The sequence below is a fragment of the Ovis aries genome, chromosome 4, assembly GCF_016772045.2.
Source record: "Ovis aries strain OAR_USU_Benz2616 breed Rambouillet chromosome 4, ARS-UI_Ramb_v3.0, whole genome shotgun sequence".
In the NCBI taxonomy this organism is placed as follows: Eukaryota; Metazoa; Chordata; class Mammalia; order Artiodactyla; family Bovidae; genus Ovis; species Ovis aries.
Genome location: NC_056057.1, coordinates 117,206,827 through 117,227,223, shown reverse-complemented (window position 1 = coordinate 117,227,223; position 20,397 = coordinate 117,206,827).

The window sequence follows — 20,397 nt, the reverse complement described above, 5'->3', positions numbered from 1 at the left end:
TAGATTTTTGTTCCTAACTCCCAGAAATAATTTCAATTTGAAGTGAATTGAATAGAAATAGTGGCTATTAAAAGAATAGTTCAAAAATGTTTGAAAGTATATGCTAAAGAATTTCACTCAAAATAAATTATATAAAATATAAATAAATGATCTAAAACACCAAGTGCCATAATTATATGCAATTTGCCCAACTTATAAGAAGATCTCTTGTGGTTTGAAATTATCCTTCCTTTGATATTTTATGAATGTACCAATTTTAGGTGCAGAGCTCTGAATGGATAGAAATTTCGCAAACAGATAATAAAAAATCTCTTTGAAATCTCCAAAATAGATGCTGGCATCTGTAAAATTCAAAGGAGATTAATGATATCAGGACTGATGCTGAAGCTGAAACTCCAATACTTTGGCCACCTGATGTGGAAAACTGACTCATTGGAAAAGACCCTGATGCTGGGAAAGATTGAAGGCAGGAGGAGAAGGGGGCGACAGAGGATGAGATGGTTGGATGGCATCACTGACTCGATGGACATAAGTCTGAGCAAGCTCCAGGCGTTGGTGATGGACAGGGAAGCCTGGCGTGCTGCAGTCCATTGGGTCGCAGAGACAGACATGACTGAGCTACTGAACTGAACTGAACTGAATGGTATCAGGAAAAGCATGGTTTTTATCTGTCTTGGTGAAGGCAAGCAAGTTCCCCATTCACCGCATTTAACTGTGGTCTAAATAAAATGTGTGATAAAAAGCTTTGTAGTCATGTATGGATGTGAGAGTTGGACCATAAAGAAGGCTGAGCACCAAAGAATGGAAACTTTTGAACTGTGGTGCTGGAGAAGACTCTTGAGACTCCCTTGGACAGCAAGAAGATCAAACCAGTCAATCCTGCTGCTGCTAAGTCACTGCAGTAGTGTCCGACTCTGTGCGACCCCAGAGACGGCAGCCCACCAGGCTCCCCCATCCCTGGGATTCTCCAGGCAAGAACACTGGAGTGGGTTGCCATTTCCTTCTCCAATGCACGAAAGTGAAAAGTGAAAGGGAAGTCGTTCAGTTGTGTCCGACTCTTCATGACCCAGCCTACCAGGCTCCTCCATCCATGGGATTTTCCAGGCAAGAGTACTGAGTCAACCCTAAAGGAAATCAGTCCTGAATATTTATTGGAAGCTGACGCTCCAGTACTGCGGCCACCTCGTGTGAAAAGCCAAGTCATTGGGAAAGACCCTGATGCTGGGAAAGATTGAGGGTAAGAGGAGACAGGAGTGGCAGAGGATGCAATGGTTGGATGGCATTACCAACTTGATGGACATGGGTTTGAGCAAACTCTAGGAGCCAGTGAAAGACAGGGAAGCCTGGCGAGGTGTAGTCCATGGGGTTGCAAAGAGTCAGACATGACTTAGTGACTGAACAGCAAGGCTTGTAAAACATCAGCTCAAGTATTTGCTAAGTACTTACTATCCCTAACCAGTCAGTCGACATGCATTAATTAAAGGCCTAACCCTGGTGCTCAGATGGTAAAGAATCTGCCTGTAATGCAGGAGATGCAAGTTCAGTCCCTGGGTTGGGGAGATCCCCTGGAGAAGGAAATGGCAACCCACTCCAGTATTCTGGCCTGGAGAATTCCATGGACAGAGGAACCTGATGGGTTACGGTCCACGGGTCGCAAAGAGTCGAACATGACTGAGCTATTAACACACACGGCAAAATGAAGATAAAGCATTTGGGGTAGGGGGGTAAGGTGGTCGTGGTTGTATCAGGCTTCATTTGCCACTAACAGCATGTAAAAACAATAAATAATTGGAGTACAGTTGATTTACAACCTTATGTTAGTTTCTGGCGTATGGCGAAGTGATTCCATTTTACACACACACAAATATATATTCTTTTCCATACCATTTTTCATTATGGTTTATTATAAGGTACTGAAAATAATTCCCTTTGCTATGTAATAGGACCTTGTTGTTTATCCATTATATACATAAGTATATCTACGTGTTTTATATATATATATATATATATGTAATAGGCATATACATTATATACATATAATACATATATATAATATATAATGCATATATTATGTGTAATATATATTTTATATGTATGTTCGCATCCGCTAGTCCCAGACTCCCAATCATCCCTCCCTCTTGGCAACCACAAGTCTGTTTTCGGTCTGTGGGTCTGTTTGTTTCATAGTTAAGTTCATTTGGGTCATATTTTAGACTCCATATATAAGAGACATCATATATTTGTCTTTCTGTGTCTGACTCATTCCACTTCGTATGATAATCTCTTGGTGTGTCTGTGTTGCGGCAAATGGCATTATTTCATTCTTTCTTCTGGCTGAGTAGTATTCTGCTGTGTATATGTATGGTATCTTCTTTATCCTTTTGTCTATTGATAGACATTTAGATTGCTTCCGTGTCCTGGCTAACAATAAGTAAGTAAGTCGCAAGATACCTAAGCGCTAAATTCTGTAGCACAGATCAGGAAGGCATAGAGACTTTGAAGAGGGCTGGTCAAGGAAGAGCAGATGTCATGCTGGAGCTGGGTTATGAAGGATGAGTAGGACTTGACAGGGAAGTAGAGAAGGGTGCAGAAAAGTCCTCACTAGGGCAAGAGGAACGAGGAGGATGCTAGGGGCACTTGGAGTTCGAGCCTGGAGCTCAAGAAGAGGGATGAATTCTTAACATACAGAAGGAACATAGAGAGGAAAACGCCCTAGGAAAGTGGTGTGAAGGAATCTTTGTTTGAAAGCAGAGACCAGGAGGACATCGGTAGCAGAATAGCTACCGACATCGTTCATATCTGATTTAGAGCCAATTCCTGTGGTTTATACTGCAGCAAGCACACCTTCCACAGGAGCATCTTGACTGGCTGGCAGATACTGCTCCATTCTTTTGTGGGCATCAGCCCTGAGAGGTCCACTCTGACCTACCACTCAGAAGGGAATGGGTTCCAGCCGTTCCAGGAAATGTTTGATATCCTGTGCTCTGCTGTGGGTGGTACCATCACACCTTCCATGGGGTAAGCACGTGTGTGAAGGAGTACACTCAACAAAGGAGACTGTCCAGAAATGTTCTGTTGTTGTTTTTCAGTCTCTAAGTTATGCCTGTCTCTTTATGACCCCTTGGACTGAGCACACCAGACTCCCTTGTCCTTTTGCTATCTCCCAGAGTTTGCTCAAATTCGTGTCCATTGAGTCAGTGATGCTATCTAACCATCTCATCCTCTGCCTCCCTCCTCTCCTTTCGCCTTCCATCTTTCCCAGCATCAGGGCCTTTTCCAGGGAGATATTCTGGAAGATAATAAACTTGTGCTATCTGAGTCACACTGCTAGCCTCAGGATCCCTAGGAAGCAAAGAGGTAAGTTATAAAACAAGCTCATCATGCAACTAATTTATGCTAAAGACTATGTTATTTGCATATGGAATATATGCAGTGGTATTAATCAAAATCATACATGACATTTTACAAACTCCAAGCAGTACCCTGGAGGTGATACAATGTTGGCTCTGTTACAAAACCTACCAAGAGTCCACCGGCTTCCCTTCAGTAAAGCTGACCTGCTGACACTGGGTTGTGGTGAAGGAAAGTCCAGCATTCATGTTGCAGGTGCCAAGCTAGGAGAATGGGCATCTCATGCTCAAAAGACCCAAACTGCCCAGTGGCTTTCAGGGGAGGAGTTTTAAAGGCAAGGGGAGAAGGGGCTGCAGGGGTTGTAATCAGCTCTTGGAGAATCCTCGGAGGGACTGGCATCAAGGTGAGGTTTCAAGCATCATCAACCGTCTGGTGTTTCAGCCAATCTAGGGTCTATGTTCTTGCCATCACCCATTTTCATCTGGTGGGGCTCTGCTTCAAGTAAAAACAACTTAGGAATGTCTGTTGGTCCTTTATCTGTGTATTTCAGAGAACTCTGAGTTCAGTGATTCTGCTGTGTTGCTGGTTTATACTTTAAAATGTTGCCAGTTCCCCAGCCGAACAGCCATTCTCTGTCTCTACATCTTTGCGTTCCTCGGTGTTAACTCCTGAGCCAGCCCTTTTGAGACTCAGGGAGGCCTGAGGCTAAAGCAAAAGCCTTTGCCTTCAAAGGACAGGGGCTTGTATTTGGGTTCAGCTCTGCCTGTGGCCCCTCTGGTCATTCAGACATGCAGTCTTAGGAAGCTTCTGTGTGCTGAGCGCCACACTGGGCAAAACAGAGAGGAGCTGGGAGAAAGTGATGATGACAAAGCTCCACGTGCGGCAGGCCATGCCCTGATCCCTTCTGGCTAGCTGGCTGGTTTGCTTCTTCTAGCTTTGTCATAACATGCATTTATATTAATTTTATCCTGAATGCACACACCAGGTATTCTGAGGACAGATTTCTCATGAAATGCTTCACAGTAAATAACCACTGTGTCAGCCTCCCATGTCCTGTCCTGCAGTGAGCTTTGGTGAGAGTTGGCAGGATTTTTTTCCTGCATGAATGAGTAATCAGGTACCCATAGATGAAGGGCAAGCAAATATGATTATTTCCTCTGTTTATACAGGGAAAGAAGAAATTGTTCTCCCCTCCTGCAGTGTGGCCCCTCCTTGGAAATGTGGCCCCCTATTCTAACGCATTGATGTGGAGATACCAAAGCCACAGTTGCCTGGTTTTATACATTTTGAGATTAAATACCTAAGAGATGGACTCTTGGCACCTGGGGCTTAACCCTGGCACTTAGCTGTATTGAACCATTTGGCTCTTCTAGAGAGAAAAGGGAAATTGTATTACTTTTAGAAGCAGAACAATTAACTTCACAAACCGGCTCCAGACCTCAGTCCCATAGGTTGAGAAATAAGGCTCAGAGATTCAAAAATTTTAAGAGGTGAAGGTTTTACTGGAGCCCTGAGAACTGTGGGGAAGGTTTATTTCTCAAAAGTGATGTAAACAGTGCCAGTTAATCCCAGCATCTCTATGAGGAAGCCCTTATGATGCCTCCAGCCCTGGTACTGGCTCTTCTGGAGACTGTTCCTCAGCATCATCTCCTCCTCGGAAAGTAGAAGCATGAAGTACGAGGAGGAGCCAGAGTTCTAAGTCATCACAGTCTGGCTGCAGCAGATTACGGACGTTTCAAAGCTGACACAGGTAAAGAACAACAGAGCTGAGAGCAGACTCCAAACCTGCTGACTTTATATTTGGAGCCTTCATAATAACATTACAAGTTTCTAGCGCCCCTGTGGAGCATGTAAACACACGCTAAGCAGATAGATCGTGGAGGTGACAGCTGTTTTTAGTGGAAGTGTACATGTGTGAGTGTATTGTTAAGAGTTTACTTAGCTTTTTAAAAGCTCGACCTGTTCTTCAATAATTTCTGACATGAAAACAAAAGTTGAGAAGACACAAATTGTAATGCAGATGCCTCAGCCCTCATTTTAGCAGCAAATGGAATTAATGTGAACTTTCTTCACATCCTTTTTAGATGTGGTAGATTTGCGCAGGGGCTACTTCCAAAACCGGCCTCTCTGGTAGCTTATAGTGGTGAAGAATCTGTCTGCCATAGCTGGAGACATGGGTTCCATCTAGGATCTGGGAAGATACCCTGGAGAAGGAAATGGTAACCCATTCCACTATTCTTACCTGGGAATTCCCATGAACAGAGGAGCCTGGCAGGCTATAGACCATGGGGTCACAAAGAGTCAGACACAACTTAGAGGCTGAGCAATAACAACTCCCAAGACCAGAACTGGACCCATAATGGGCAAACTGATCTTGCTCAGGTGAATATTAGAAGAAAAATGGTAAACTGTTCTGATGCACAAAAGACTTGGAACGTGATCAGTGTTGTGGACATCTCTTAAATGTAAGCATCATGTAAAGAAAATCTGTGGCCATGATTACTATTCGCCTGTCAGAGAAAACCTTCAGTCTGTTATGTCAATTCCCTATGGCTTGAAATAAGAAGTATCTTAAAGGGGCTGGAACGGGAGTGATTAGTCAATATCTGAAGACAGCTCTATCCTTATACCTAACACTGAAAGAGACCTATCGTCTCAACTGACTTAGGCTCCAAATGACCTAGAATCTGGGAGTCTTTCTCTTTCTTATAAGCCAGAGATAAATCAATGGAACAAAGCAGCTTATTTTCTTACCTAGAAGTTATTCGCTTTCTGCCTACATGGATCATTCCAGTAGCTAAGGTTTTCTGTGGGGAGAATTTGGCCGGTAATTATGTTATCAGTAATGACTAACTCAGTGATCACCAATGGCCCTTGATCTCCATTCAGTTTCATTTGTTTGGGTCTGGAGAGAACAGATACACTCAGAGTGTCTTGGTTAATAAATATTAATGTAGAGGAATTTTAATCCATTATTTATTTCTCAGCATCTGCATAATGCCCTCTCAGGTAAAAGTAATCAAAGCTTCACTGCGTTTGCAGTTTAACAAAATTTCCAAGCAGAAAAGCAGTGGAAGCAGGGTAAAAGCTAGCCAGAGGAAGGCACCAAGTTTTTTTTTTTTTTTTTAGTTTTTAATTTATATTGAAGTGGGCTTCCTTGATGGCTCCAGGGAAGAACCCACTGCAATGCGGGAGACCTGGGTTCAATCCCTGGGTTGGAAAGATCCCCTGGAGGAGGGCTTGGCAACCCACTCCAGCCTTCTTGCCTGGAGAATCCCAGGCACAGAGGAGCCTGGTGGGCTACAGTCCATGGGGTCACAAAGAGTCAGACACAACTGAGGAACTAAGCATATAGTTGATTTACAGTGTTAACAAAGTATAGACTCCGATGCACAGCAAAGTGATTTAGTTATACATATACATACCTATTCTTTATTGAATATTTTCCCATATAGATGATTACAGAATTTTGAGTAGAGTTCCTTGTGCTATACAGCACATGCCTGCTCAGTCATGTCTGACTCTTTGCAACCCCATGGACTGTAGCCTGCCAGGCTCCTCTGTCCATGGGATTATCCCAGCAAGAATACTGGAGTGGGTTGCCATTTCCTCCTCCAGGGGACCTTCCCGATCCAGAGATGGAACTTGTGTCTGCTGCGGTTCCTGCATTGGCAGGCTAGTTCTTTGCCACTGAGGCAGCTGGGAAGCCCTGTGCTATACAACAAGTCCCTGTTAATTGTCTATTTTATATGTGGTAGTGTGTATATGTTAGTCCCGATTTACCCCTGCCCTCATAAATCCCTGATTGATCCCTGCCCCCTTTCCTCTTTGGTAAACTTGTTTTCTAAGTCTGAGCATCTGTTTCTAATTTGGGAATAAGATCATTTGCATCACTTTTTATATTCCATATATAAGTGACAGGGCTTCCCTGGTGGCTCAGACGGTAAAGAGTCTGCTTGCAATGTGGGTTCGATTCCCAGGTTGGGAAGATAACCTGGAGGAGAGCCTGGAACCCTCTCTAGTTTTCTTGCCTGGAGAATCCCCATGGACAGAGGAGCCTGGGGGACTACAGTTCATGGGGTCACAAAGAGTCAGACAGGACTGAGTGACTCAGCAAATATGAGTGCTATCCTCTGATATTCATCTCTGTCTGACTTCACTTAGTGCAGTAACTGTAGGCCCATCCATGTTGCTGCAGATCACATTGTTTTCATGGCTGAGTGATATCCTATTGTGCATTTGTGTCACGTCTTTATCCATCCCTCTGTGGATGGACGTTTAGGTTGCTCCCACCTCTTGGCTATTGTAATTAGGGCTATTTAGCTATAAGACTGAGACTGTCAAGTCTCAGAAACCCATCCCACTTTCACGATGCGTCCTACAGGAAAAGACCCAGTCTCTTTTGGTGAGTAAATATTCCTTCTTTCTTACTCCCCCTGAGCAGGGCCATGGGAAAGAGACGTCCCCATGCCCATCCAAGCCCTGCAATGAATGGAACATCCCAGGAACATTTCTACATTAATAGCAAAATAATAGAAAAGAAACAAAAGGAGCCATTGCACCAGGATTCAAGGTCATCTGCAGATCATATGGACTCGTAGAGATTTTGATGTAGAACACATTTACAGAGAATGTAAGTTCTGCAAACCCAGGGATGATGTCTGTTTGGAACACTGATGTGTTCAGAGGTCTGAAGATAGTGCCAAGCATGTGATAGGCACCTAGTGAATACTCGTTCAATAGCTGAACCTTCTGCATCCACGGGACAGGACTCTTCATGTCCCTCTGTGAGTTTCTGCAACCTAAGGGCAATTGGAGGTGGCATCTCAAATGCTTGACTAGGTGGAGCATTTTTTAAAAAAAATTGCTCCTGTCAAAATTCATCTGTTAAAGGCCATAACTAGAAACAAGAAAATTACCAAGAAAGCTCATCGGTAAAGGCAAACATACAGGAAAGCTAGGAAATTATCCACACAGAAACGTGATATCAAAGCCAGGAATCATGAGAGATGGAGAGTACAAACGCAGGGCCTTGAAAATGCATTTGAACTTAAGAGATCAGCAACTTAAACCAACCATGTATATAGACTGCTATACCAAACCTTCAAACTGTGGTGCTGGAGAAGACTCTTGAGAGTCCCTTTGACTGCAAGGAAATCAAACCAGTCAATCCTGAAGGAAATCAACCCTGAATATTCATTGGAAGGACTGTTGCTGAAACTGAAGCTCCAATACTTTGGCCACCTGATGCAAAGACTCAACTCATTGGAAAAGACCCTGATGCTGGGAAAGACTGAAGGCAGGAGAAGGGGATGACAGAGGATGAGATGGTTAGATAGCATCACTGACTCAATGGACATGAATCTGAGCAAACTCTGGGACATAGTGGGGGACAGAAGAGCCTGGTGGTGCTACAATCCATGCGATCGCAAAGAGTTGAACACAACTTAGCAACTGAGCACCAACAACAGTACCATACCTCATGGTAACCACACCCCAAAACCTATCATACACACAACAAAGAAAAGGAACCTGAATTCAACACTAAAGATCGTTACCAAATCACAAGAGAACAAAAGAGGAAAAGAAAAAGAGACCTACAAGAACAAATTCAAAACAATGAACAAAATGACAATAAGAACATACATATTGATAATCACCTTAAATGTAAATGAATTAAATGTTCCAACCAAAAGACGTAGACTGATTGAATGGATACAAAGAGTCATCCCTTAAAAACGATTAAAACTTATTTCCGCCTGGCTTCTGTATATAACATTATTTAGTATGCGGCCAAGTTAGTTTTTTAAGTAGTAGGGTAAAAAAATGGAATATTAATAAATAGCCTTAAAAACTGGCTAATCATTGACAAAAAAAAAAAAATAAAGCTCAATCTCTGCCTTGTTTTTTACATGAAAATAAAGCGTGGAAGGGTCAGATGTTAAAATGTGAGATAAATCAAACCAGAGTACATGCATTGATGATATATGTGTAATCTTGATTGTCTGAGTCCGAACCATATTACCTAGCTTCCTCTCCTAACAAAAAGCCAGAAAATACAAAAAAAGACAGAGGACGATTAATACGTTAGAGCATGAAAATGTTTTGAATTTCTGTAGAGAAAAGCTACAGTATACAAGGTTAAACGTGAATGCCAACCTGTGAGAAAATTCATGCTTCACATTTTCAATCCATCATCAATTTTACTATGTTCATATAAATCAATTAAGTAAGAAAAGATGACTTTGCCAGGTAGAAAGTAGGCAACAAGCACAGGTGGGCGATTCCTCCTAGAATAACAAATGGTGGGTAAATATTTCATTTTTCTTTTATTCGTGGCAGGGCTGAAAATTGCAATAACAATAGCTTGCCTCTTGATTAGCAATTATCTTGAAAGAGTGACAAAATCCAGCATTGACAAAGAGGGGTGAGCACATACGAACACCGACTGGGAGCATAAACAGTCTTTCTAAAGTATGCGATAGCTGATTTTGAATGGTTATACCGTGGTTCATATATACACACCGACACATCCTCCAACCTCCCAAGGAGAAATGTTACTTATCAGATATCTGCAGAGAGTCACACATATTTCTGTGTGACTCTCCCAAAGTAGCTCAACTGTTTCTCGTCATGCAAGCAGTGTTGGATTTTCATCTTCAACCATGATTCCCAAGTTGTCCCCTGAGGCTTAGAAGGAAGAAGCAGATGAAATAGCCCGCTGTTATTTGGTTAACCTGTGTCCTTTCCTCTTACCTACGCAAAGTCCTTGCCTGTTTTATTTTTTAACTTTTTATTGGAGTATAACATAGGTACATATAAGAAAATGGCAATATAAGTGTATATAGCTGCATACATTGTCATGAAATTAGCACACCCTTCTAAGCAGCATCCGGATCAAAAAATAGTATAGCCAACACTGAACAGCTGCCTTTGTGACCTCGTCCACTAACATTGTCCACCGGCTAACACTATCCTGACTTCCAACAGTGAGATTAGTTGTATCTGCTTTTTTTACTTGACAGAAATGGTGTTTTTATTGGCTGTTTGAATATCTTCTTTTGTGAAGTGACGGTTTCAGAATTCTATCAGCTGGCTTGTTTTCTTATCGATTTAAAGGTCTTTTTTTAAAAAAGAAAAAAGTCAAAGTGAACCCTTGGACAGATGCTCCAAAGAAGACATACACATGGCCAACAGGCATACAAATTGTCACCAAGGTCCATGTCAGTAAGCATCAGGGAAACGCAAATCAAAGCCAGTAGATACCACCTCGCACCTGTCACAGGATGACGATTAACCGAAAATCAAAGGAAGACAAGTGTTGATGAGAAAGTGGAGCCCTGGTGCACAGCTGGTGGGAATGTAAACTGATACAGCCACAACAGAGAAGAGTGCGGCAGTTCCTCTAACTAACAAACGATCCAGGCTAACTATTGAAATAATGAGTGGTTGAAGACTCAAAGAAACATTTAGCCTTATCACTTCCCATTGAAGACAATGGGAAGCTTTATTTTTCCAGTTTCATCTCATTCATCTGGCTTTATACCTTTACTCAAATGCTAAGAAAAGCACAAATAGGCTTAGAGGAATATCGGGGTAGATGCTCACCAAAATATTAATAACAGCTTCCTCTTCACGGTGGGATTTCAGTCATTTTAATTTTCTTCACTGTTTAATTTCCTCCCCACTTAATTTTCAAATAGGCAGGGAGGACCTTAGTCTCCTGGGGCTTCCCTGGTGGCTCAGATGGTAAAGAATCCACTGTGATGCAGGAGACTCAGGGTAAAAACCTGCCTGCCAATGCAGGAGATGTAAGAGATGCAGGTTCAATCCCTGGGCCGGGAACGTCCCCTGGAGAAGGAAATGACTACCCACTGCAGTGTTCTCGCCTGGAGAATCCCATGGACAGAGGGGGCCTGGTGGGTTATACTCCATCAGGTGCAAAGAGCTGGACAGGGCTAAGAACACACACACACACACACACGTAGATGGAGCAATTAACACTTTCACTTTCTTTCGCAGCTTAGGGCTACTCTAATCAAGTACCACAGACATGATGCCTATGATGGCTTAGAACAACGGAGACTTACTTTCTCCCAGTTCTGGAAGCTGTAAGTCTGCAGCCGAGTGTGCCATGGCCTCTTCACACCTCCTGGTGGTGGGCGTCCACCCCTGGCTTGCAGCTGCTTCGCTCCGGTCTCGGCTTCTGTTGTCACGAGGCATTCTTTCTTCCTGTCTCTCTGTGTCTTCTTATAAGGACACTAACTGGCATAGGAGCCTGCCCTGCTCCAGTATGATCTCATACTAATTCATTACATCGGCAATCACATTATTTCCAAATAAAGTCTCCATCTGAGGTGGTAGACATTCCTGTGTGTTCCCAGATAACTGTGGCTGGAGGACACATGGTAGCTCTTGAGTCAACGAAAGAGATTATCAAGTTGATTACACATTGTTCTTATGAAATGATTTTCCCATCCCCAGGGAGGTAAATTTTGGAATACTCCAGATATACAAAGTCTAGAAAAATATTTTGCTATTGCCAGGCTAGTTACCTTTCCAAGAAAGAATTCCATCTGGGAGTATTGATACACTAGTCAACAGGTAGTCAAAATTCACGGCTGGAGGTAGTTGACTATAAACCATTAAGCGAGTGAAGTCACTCAGTCGTGTCTGACTCTTAGCGACCCCATGGACTGCAGCCTACCAGGCTCCTCCATCCATGGGATTTTCCAGGCAAGGGTACTGGAGTGGGGTGCCATTGCCTTCTCCAAGATGTTAAAGGTATTTAAATGTGACCATAGAAATTGTTCCTTGTCATTGTCCCACTCTTACAGTTTTTCCAGGGTAATGAGTTTGACAGATAGGACAAGTGCTGGGACAGCCTTAGAATTTGAATGAAATGTCCTCACTGAAGACTGAGTAGCTCTGGATAATGTATCAGGTTCATCAGCATTTTCAGCATCGAAGAGTAAAATCCTCTCTTAAGGTAAAACACGTAATCAGTTTATGAGCAGGAAAGGCAGTGGGAATAAGAACAGGTTAAGAGCAGTGAGGATGTTGACAAACCTACTCAAAGAATGCTACGATCGTCTTCAATTGTATCTGATTGAGAAGGGCTTTGAAATCTACAACTAAAAATCAATTCATAGATGCAAACTATTATATATAGGATGGATAAATAATAAGGTCCTACTGTAGAGCACAAGGAGCTATATTCCGCATCCTGGGATAAGCCATAATGGAAAAGAATATGAATAAAAAAGTATAATTATGTGGATAACTGAATCACTTTGCAGTATAGCAGACATTACCACAACATTGTAAATCAACAATGCTTCAATAGTATAAAAAATGCTAAATATAAGGAATAAAATAAAATAGGTAAGTTGCAAGGATATATTGTGTAGCACAGGTAATTATAGCCTTTATCTTTAATAGCTTTTAATGGAGTGTAATCTGTAAAGATACTGAATCACTATGCTCTATACCTGAAACTAAGAAAATATTATAAGTCAACTTCAACAGTAAAAAATAGACCATTATTAATAAAAAATTAATTCATAGACTGTTATTGCACCAGTCTTTGAAACCACCTTGAACTACAATGCGTGTGTGTGTGTGCTCATCCCTCAGGAGTGTCCAACTCTTTGCCACCCCATGGACTGTAGCCCACCAGGCTCCTCTGTCCATGGGATTTCTCAGGCAAGAATACTGGAGAGGGTTGCCATTCCCTATCCAGGGGATCTTCCCGACCCCGGGATTGAACCCACATCTCTTGAGTTTCCTGCGTTGGCGGATGAATTCTTTATCAGTGCACCAGCTGGGAAGCCCTTGAACTACAATATCCAATTTATTTCTGTAAGATAAAACGAGAGACTAAAATCATCTCTTAGGTTGTCAAGTGTTTTTTCCCAGTTCATCTCAGGTTTCGCTTTTTAAAAAAAGTTATCTCAATAGCTGAATAATTAAATAAAATTGAAATGCCAAGCCTATTTTTATTACCCTGATGTTTATACGATAAAGCGTTACCTCTTGGACATTGTAGCAAACACAATGATAGCTTTACACTTTTAAAAAAAGAGTTAATACAACATTTTATAATTCTGATTTGGGGACCCGAATTTGGAAAACATAAAAATATGAAGAACTGTTAGGGGAGGCAAGTCATGAACATAAAGTCGTAACTTTTTTGGATTAAAATATTTATAGTAAAAACACAGCAACAGAAAGCAATGATTGTTTTAACCTTTTCAAACTTAAATGACTTTTTTAAATGATTCAAGAATATACCACAGGCACAGAATTAACTGTTTTTTTTATCCTTTCAAAAAACATTGTTCCACAAAACCTATTGTTCTATAGAGGTTGTTTTAGTGTTGACAGATGATAAATATAACACATACTAAAAGGTGCAGGGGCTGAGGGCTCTCCAGGTGGCTCAGTGGTAAAGAATCCTCCGGCCAGTGCAGAAGACGTGGGTTTGATGCCTGCGTGGGGAAGACCACACACGCCACTGAGGAACTAAGCCTGTGAGCCACAGCTACTGAGTCTGTGTTCTGCCACAAGAGAAGCCGCAGCAGTGAGAAGCCCGTGCACCGCTGGAGAGTAGACCCCACTCACTGCAACTAGGGAAAAGCCCAAGCCTCGGTGGAGACCCAATAGCCAGTAAGCAAAGAGGTAAATGAATTAAAAAAAAAAAAAGAAGTGTATGGGGTTCAGCTAAAGCTGCACTTAGAAACATATCGCTAACAAAGCCGACATTTATTTAAGAGAAAGGTTAAAAGTGAATAAGCCAATCAGTTGATTTAAGAAGTTTCTTTTAAGTGAGTAGAAAGTATACTACAGATAAGGAAAGAAAAAATACAAATATTGGATAGAGTTGAAAATAACCACAAACCAAAAGCTATTTATTTTCTTCTTTTTAAATTCACAAACCCTTGTTTTATTTTTGTTGTTCTATATTAAAGTGGGGGTACACAGGTATCGTGCTCAAGGGTGAAGTTCCCCTCGGTCTGTCCTACCCAGTTTATGCAGGACAATAAATGCAGCTCACAAAAATTATTTCTGCTAAAACACTAATAAAATGGAGAGTCCTCAGTGAAATGAAAGGAGGAGGCAGAGAAGAAAATGGAGGAGAGGAAGGAGTGGAGGAAAAAAATCACACAAGAAATAACAATGGGTCTGATCCGTGTTTCACAGCTGCAGACTTCTCAGAGACTTTAGAGTTATTAGCGTGGCTCAGCTGGTAAAGAATTCACCTGCAATGTGGGAGACCTGGGTTTGATCCCTGGGTTGGGAAGATCCCCTGGAGAAGGGAAAGGCTAACCCACTCCAGTATTCTGACCTGGAGAATTCCATGGACTGTGTAGCCTGTGGGGTCACAAAGAGTTGGACACGACTGAGCGACTTTCATTTTCTCTTCTTTCACTTAGAGTTATTAAGAAAACACTCTGAGCAACTGTAGCTAATGAGTTTGAAATTTAGGAAAGTGGCCACATTTCTCAAAAACATAATTTAACTATGATAACTCAAGGAGAAAAATTAACAAAGCTTGAAAATATTGTAACCACTAGGAGACTGAATTAGTAATAAGGAAATAAGTTGCCTTTAAAAAAGGCACTCTAGTCTTATCCATCTTGTACATTCTTCCAACTTTCAAAGAACTTCAAACTTTCAACCTTATTTATCCTTTGCCAGTGAACAGAAGGGATTCCCAGGTGGCACTACTGGTAAAGAACATGCCTGCTAATGCAGGAGACGTAGAGATGCAGGTTCAATCCCTGGGTCGGGAAGATCCCCTGGAGGAGGGCATGGAAACCCACTCCAATATTCTTGCCTGGAGAATCCCATAGACAGAGGAGGGCTACAGTCTATGGAGGTGCAAAGAGTTGGACACAACTGAGTGACTGAATATGCACACGCAATTTCAAGTCTTAACATATGAAGAATCAGAGTGTTATGCCCAGTGTCCGAGTCCCCAGAACTGAGAGAGTAGGACATCCACAGCAATGCAAAAGCATAAAGGGGTTTATTGCTAGCTCGAGCTAGGGCTCAAGTCTCATCCAGCGCAGTGGAGTCTTGACGAGAGCCCCAGCTCTGAATCACATCTACTTTTATACAGACTGTTCTTTGTTCCTGTAACAGCATAGCTGATTGGTTAAACCGTACACGCACACGCGTGCGGGACTTTTAAACCTCGCATCCCTATCCGGATTGGCTCAGGTCTGGCGCGGGAGGGGGGCTACGGGGATTTTTTTCTGATTGGTTGAGCCATGCTACCTGTGGGAGCTCCCAGTGCCTCAGCTTTCCTAGAGACTAAACCTCAGGCCTAGCCTGCCCCTTAGAGCCTGTCCTGGCTTCAGTTTGGTCCTACGAACCTTCACTAACTCTGCAAACAGTTTACCAAAAGGCCACACCAGAAATCATCGTTAATGGTAAAATGTTAGTGGAAACACCTTACTTGTTCTTGACCAAAAAAATCTTATATTACTGCTTCTATTTAATACTAAAAAGAAGTCTTGGGTCATGAAATAAGACCAGGAAATAAATTGTAAGTTTTGGAAAAAACTGACATATAATTGTAAATGCCTTCACTTAAAATGCAAGAGATTTTATAGTCAAATTTTATAGATGATTACTAAAAAAGTATAGCAAAGTAGCTGCCAAATCAATGTAAAAATTATTTTATGTGTAATAAAACTATTTTGAAATCTGGGTCTATATGTTTTCTGCTTTTGCGTCACAGTGGTTAATAAAGTCATGACTCCTTCAAAAAGCCTGAGGGCTGATTAGATGGCTGTATTTGTGAAAAATCATCAAGCTGTTTACAATGAATTGCACCTTTAAAAAAAATTTAAGTGATACTTCATAAACGTTTACTTGGCTAAGTAACCCTCACAAGACATCAAAATTAATAGCGGCATTTCATAAGCATGTCTTAAATTAGTTAGTGTTAATCACTCAGTTGTGCCCGACTCTTTGCAACCCCATGGATTGCAGTCCACCAGGCTCCTCTGTCCATGAGATTTTCCAGGCAAGGATACTGGAGTGGTTGCCATTTCCTTCTCCAGGGGATCTTCCCAACCCAGGGATCGAACCCGGGTCTCCTGCACTGCAGGCAGATTCTTTACCAACTGAGCTACAAGGGAAGCCCTATAATTACAAAAAGATCTGTGCCAACCACTCTCCGTTATAATCTTCTGGGAGACCCTCCTGGCAAGGCGTCTCCGTTCTTGTAAAATGACAGAGGTGTATAGTAGGACGTTTAAAGCTCTTAACAGTTGAGCAGCTGACTGGCCAAAAGCAGCAGATTGAGAAAAAAATGACAGCAGGGACTTCCCTGGTAGTCTGGTGGTTAAGAACCCGCCTTCCAGTACAGGGTTCGATCCCTGTTCTGGGGAGATTCCACATACCCCGGGGCGACTATGCCCAATGGGCAGCTCCTGAGTCTGTGTTTTCTGGAGCCTGCATGCCACAACTAGAGAGAAACAAAGAAAGATCCCACGCATCGCCACTAAGACCCAGCACAGACAAATAAATAAATAAACATTAAAAAGAAGAAAGAAAGAAAAAAAGAGACTGCAACCTGTCTTTCCAGCAGTGTTGCAGGGACGAGGGTCTGTGAAAGGGAGTAGTGGGGTGGGTCTGGGAAGGGGCTGCCTTCCCAGAGACCATGCCTCCCAGGTCCTGTGCCCAGCTCAGTTCAGTTCAATCGCTCAGTCGTGTCCGACTCTTTGCGACCCCGTGGACCGCAGCACGCCAGGCCTCCCTGTCCATCACCAACTCCCGGAGTTTACCCAAACTCATGCCCATCGAGTCAGTGATGCCATCCAATCATCTCATCCTCTGCCGTCCCCTTCTCCTCCCGCCTGTCCTGTGCCCAAGGGACCATCATCAGTGAGATATACACGGAAGCACGTGTTTCATCTCAGGACTAATGTGGTCAAGAAGCAGGAGAACCTTCCCTGCTCTTTCTCGCCCTTCTGTGTGACCTTACAAGCCACGTGTTGAAGATAAAGAGCCACTGCTGTAAGCCCCCCATCCTCTTGAATGGCCACAGAGAAGGCCCCTGCAAGTGCCAACGGTGGCCTGATCCGGGGGTTGCCAGTATCTTGGGGATGGAGGTGTGTGTTGGAGGCTGAGGCGGGAGGGTTCACAGGAACCACACCTGTGCCAGGAAGAGAGGCAATGAACCTGAATGGACACCCGGTGTTGGAGAGATCCCAGCTGATCCCGCGGGGATCTCTGGAGCTGGAGAGGCCCCAGAGTTTTTCTGAGTTGAATTCTTGCTCTCCTGCTATATAACACATACTCATATACAGTGATAAGCTTTGCGCAGTCTATCACCAACTTTGTGTATGATGAGTTTTCATATATGGAAATTAGTTTTTATAAAACTATTTTGCAAAGCGTAATAAGCTGCAATGTGAATTACTTCATGAATGACTATGAATTATTTATTAATTAACACTTAAGACTCCCCCAGTTTTCATGCTGTTTAGGTTCTGAATTAGTTTCCTTATCCAGATTAATAAGTCCCCTTTTCTTTGCCTAAATTAGAATATAGCAGGCAAGAACGGAGGGCATGCACGCTGAGACATTATAGAAATAGCTCCAAGCATAATTCCTACTTTTTACAATAAAAATGATATGAATGTAGAATTTTTTAAATGTCAGGTTCTCAATAAAATGAGGTCACGGTTTTTAAGTACAGACAGCTGCAGCTTAGTGAACATGTCAAAACAGAAGAGCCAGTTTAATATCTATAGATAGTAAGTTTGGAAACCTATTTTCTTTAGATGGTATGGGTAATCCATGCCATTTTTCTATTAGATAATAGATAATAAGTATTCATTAAGGGATTTCCATGGACCAGATAAATCTTTTTCATCTAAATCTTCAGAGGGTTATTTTCTCAATCTTTTTTAAAACATATGCCCTTTTGTGATAAGAATGGCATCTCACCCCCATCTCCTCTTCAGGATATTCTTATAATCTTTACATCTCTTGATAATAGCTAAAGTCATGTATCCTTGTTCTGTTCAGTCGCTAAATTGTGTTCAACTCTTTGCAACCCCGTGAACTTCACCACTTTGGGCTCCTTTGACCTCCTCTGTCTCCCAGAGTTTGCTCAAACTCAGGTCCATTGAGTGAGTGATGCTTTCTAACCATGTCATCCTCTGTTGTCCCGTTCTCCTTTGGCTTCGATTTCCCCAGCATCGGGGTTTTTCCAATGAGTCAGCTCTTTGCATCAGGTGGCCAAAGTATTGGAGTTTCAGCTTCAGCATCACTCTTTCCAATGAATATTCAGGGTTGATTTCTTTAGGATTGACTGGTTCTATCTCCTTGCAGTCCAAGGGACTCAAGAGTCTTCTCCAGCACCACAGTTCAAAAGCATCAATTCTTTGGCACTCAGCCTTCTTTATGGTCCAACTCTCTCATCCATACGTGACTACTGAAGAAACCATAACTTTGACTAGAGGGACCTTTGTCTACAAATGCTGTCTAGGTTTACTGTAGCTTTCCTTCCACGGACTATGTGTCTTTTAATTTCATGGCTGCAGTCACCATCCACAGTGATTTGGAGCCCAAGAAAATAAAATCACTGTTTCCCCCATCTATTTGCCATGAAGAGATGGGACCAGATGCTGTGATCTTCATTTTTTAGATGTTGAGTTTTAAGCCAGCTTTTTCACGCTCCTTTGTCACCTTCATCAAGAGGCTTTTTAGCTCCTCTTCGCTTTCTGCCGTTAGAGTTGTGTCATCTGCATATCTGAGGTTGTTGATATTTCTCCCTGCAATCTTGGTTCCAGCTGGAGCTTCCTCCAGCCCAGCATTTCGCATGATGGACTCTGCAGAGAAGTTAAATAAACAGGGTGACAATCTACAGCCTTGACGTCCTCCTTTCCCAATTTTGAACCAGTTTTTCCATGTCTGGTTCTGTTACTTCTTGACCTGCATACAGATTTCTCAGGAGACAGGTAAGATGGTCCAGTATTCTCATCTCTTTTAGAATTTTCCAGTTTGTTGTGATCCGCACAGTCAAATACTTTAGCTTAATCAATGAAGCAGAAGACGATGTATTTCTGGAACTCCCCTGCTTTCTCCATAATCCAACATATGTTGGCAATTGGATCTCTGGTTCCTCTGCTTCTTTGAAACCCAGCTTGTACAACTTAGTAATTATTAAAAGATGACTTTGGGGGTCCCCTGAGTGCTAGCACTGTTCAGTTATCTTGATAATATGGACCATTTAAGCTTACAAAGAAACCCTCATGGACCCCATTTGTACGTTTAATGTTGAGGAAATTATCATATTATTATGCAGAATCTGGCACTTGGGACTCAGGATCTGAGAGGTGAATGATTCACTTTGACTTGACTATTCAATCCTCACGATGCACAAGATAATTATTATTTACATGCTACTTGGAAATTGAGATTGATAGGCAGAATAGCAATTTTTTTCAAAATCTTGTAGAACAGCTAGTCATTTGCCTTTCACGCCCAAACAGGACTGGTGAAGGTGACATTCCCTATAGACAGTAACAGGGAACAGCACATATACAGCGTCCAAATCAGAATGTCCAGGATAATAGTTCCTGATGGCTTATCCTTGACGATCCTCTGATGGCTGTGCCTTAACCCACCCCAGTCATTACAGAGAGCATCTATACTTGTGCTTCTTGGATACAGTCTATATAACATTTATTTTTTAAATAATTTTTATGGGTGTTTAGTTGATTTCAAAGTTGTGTTAGTTTCTGCTGTACAGCAAAGAGACTCATACATTGTTATGTATTTTTCACACATACATTCTTTTTTATATTTTTTTCCATTGTGGTTTATTCCAGGGTATTGAATATAGTTCCCTGGGCTATACAGTAGGATGTTGTTAATGTATTCTATATGTAATAGTTTGCTTGTATTAACCTTATGATTATTACTTCTGAACCCCAGCCCTACTATTCCCTTGAACTGCCTTCAGTTCAGTTCAGTTGCTTGGTTGTGTCCGACTCTTTGTGACCCCATGAACCACAGCAC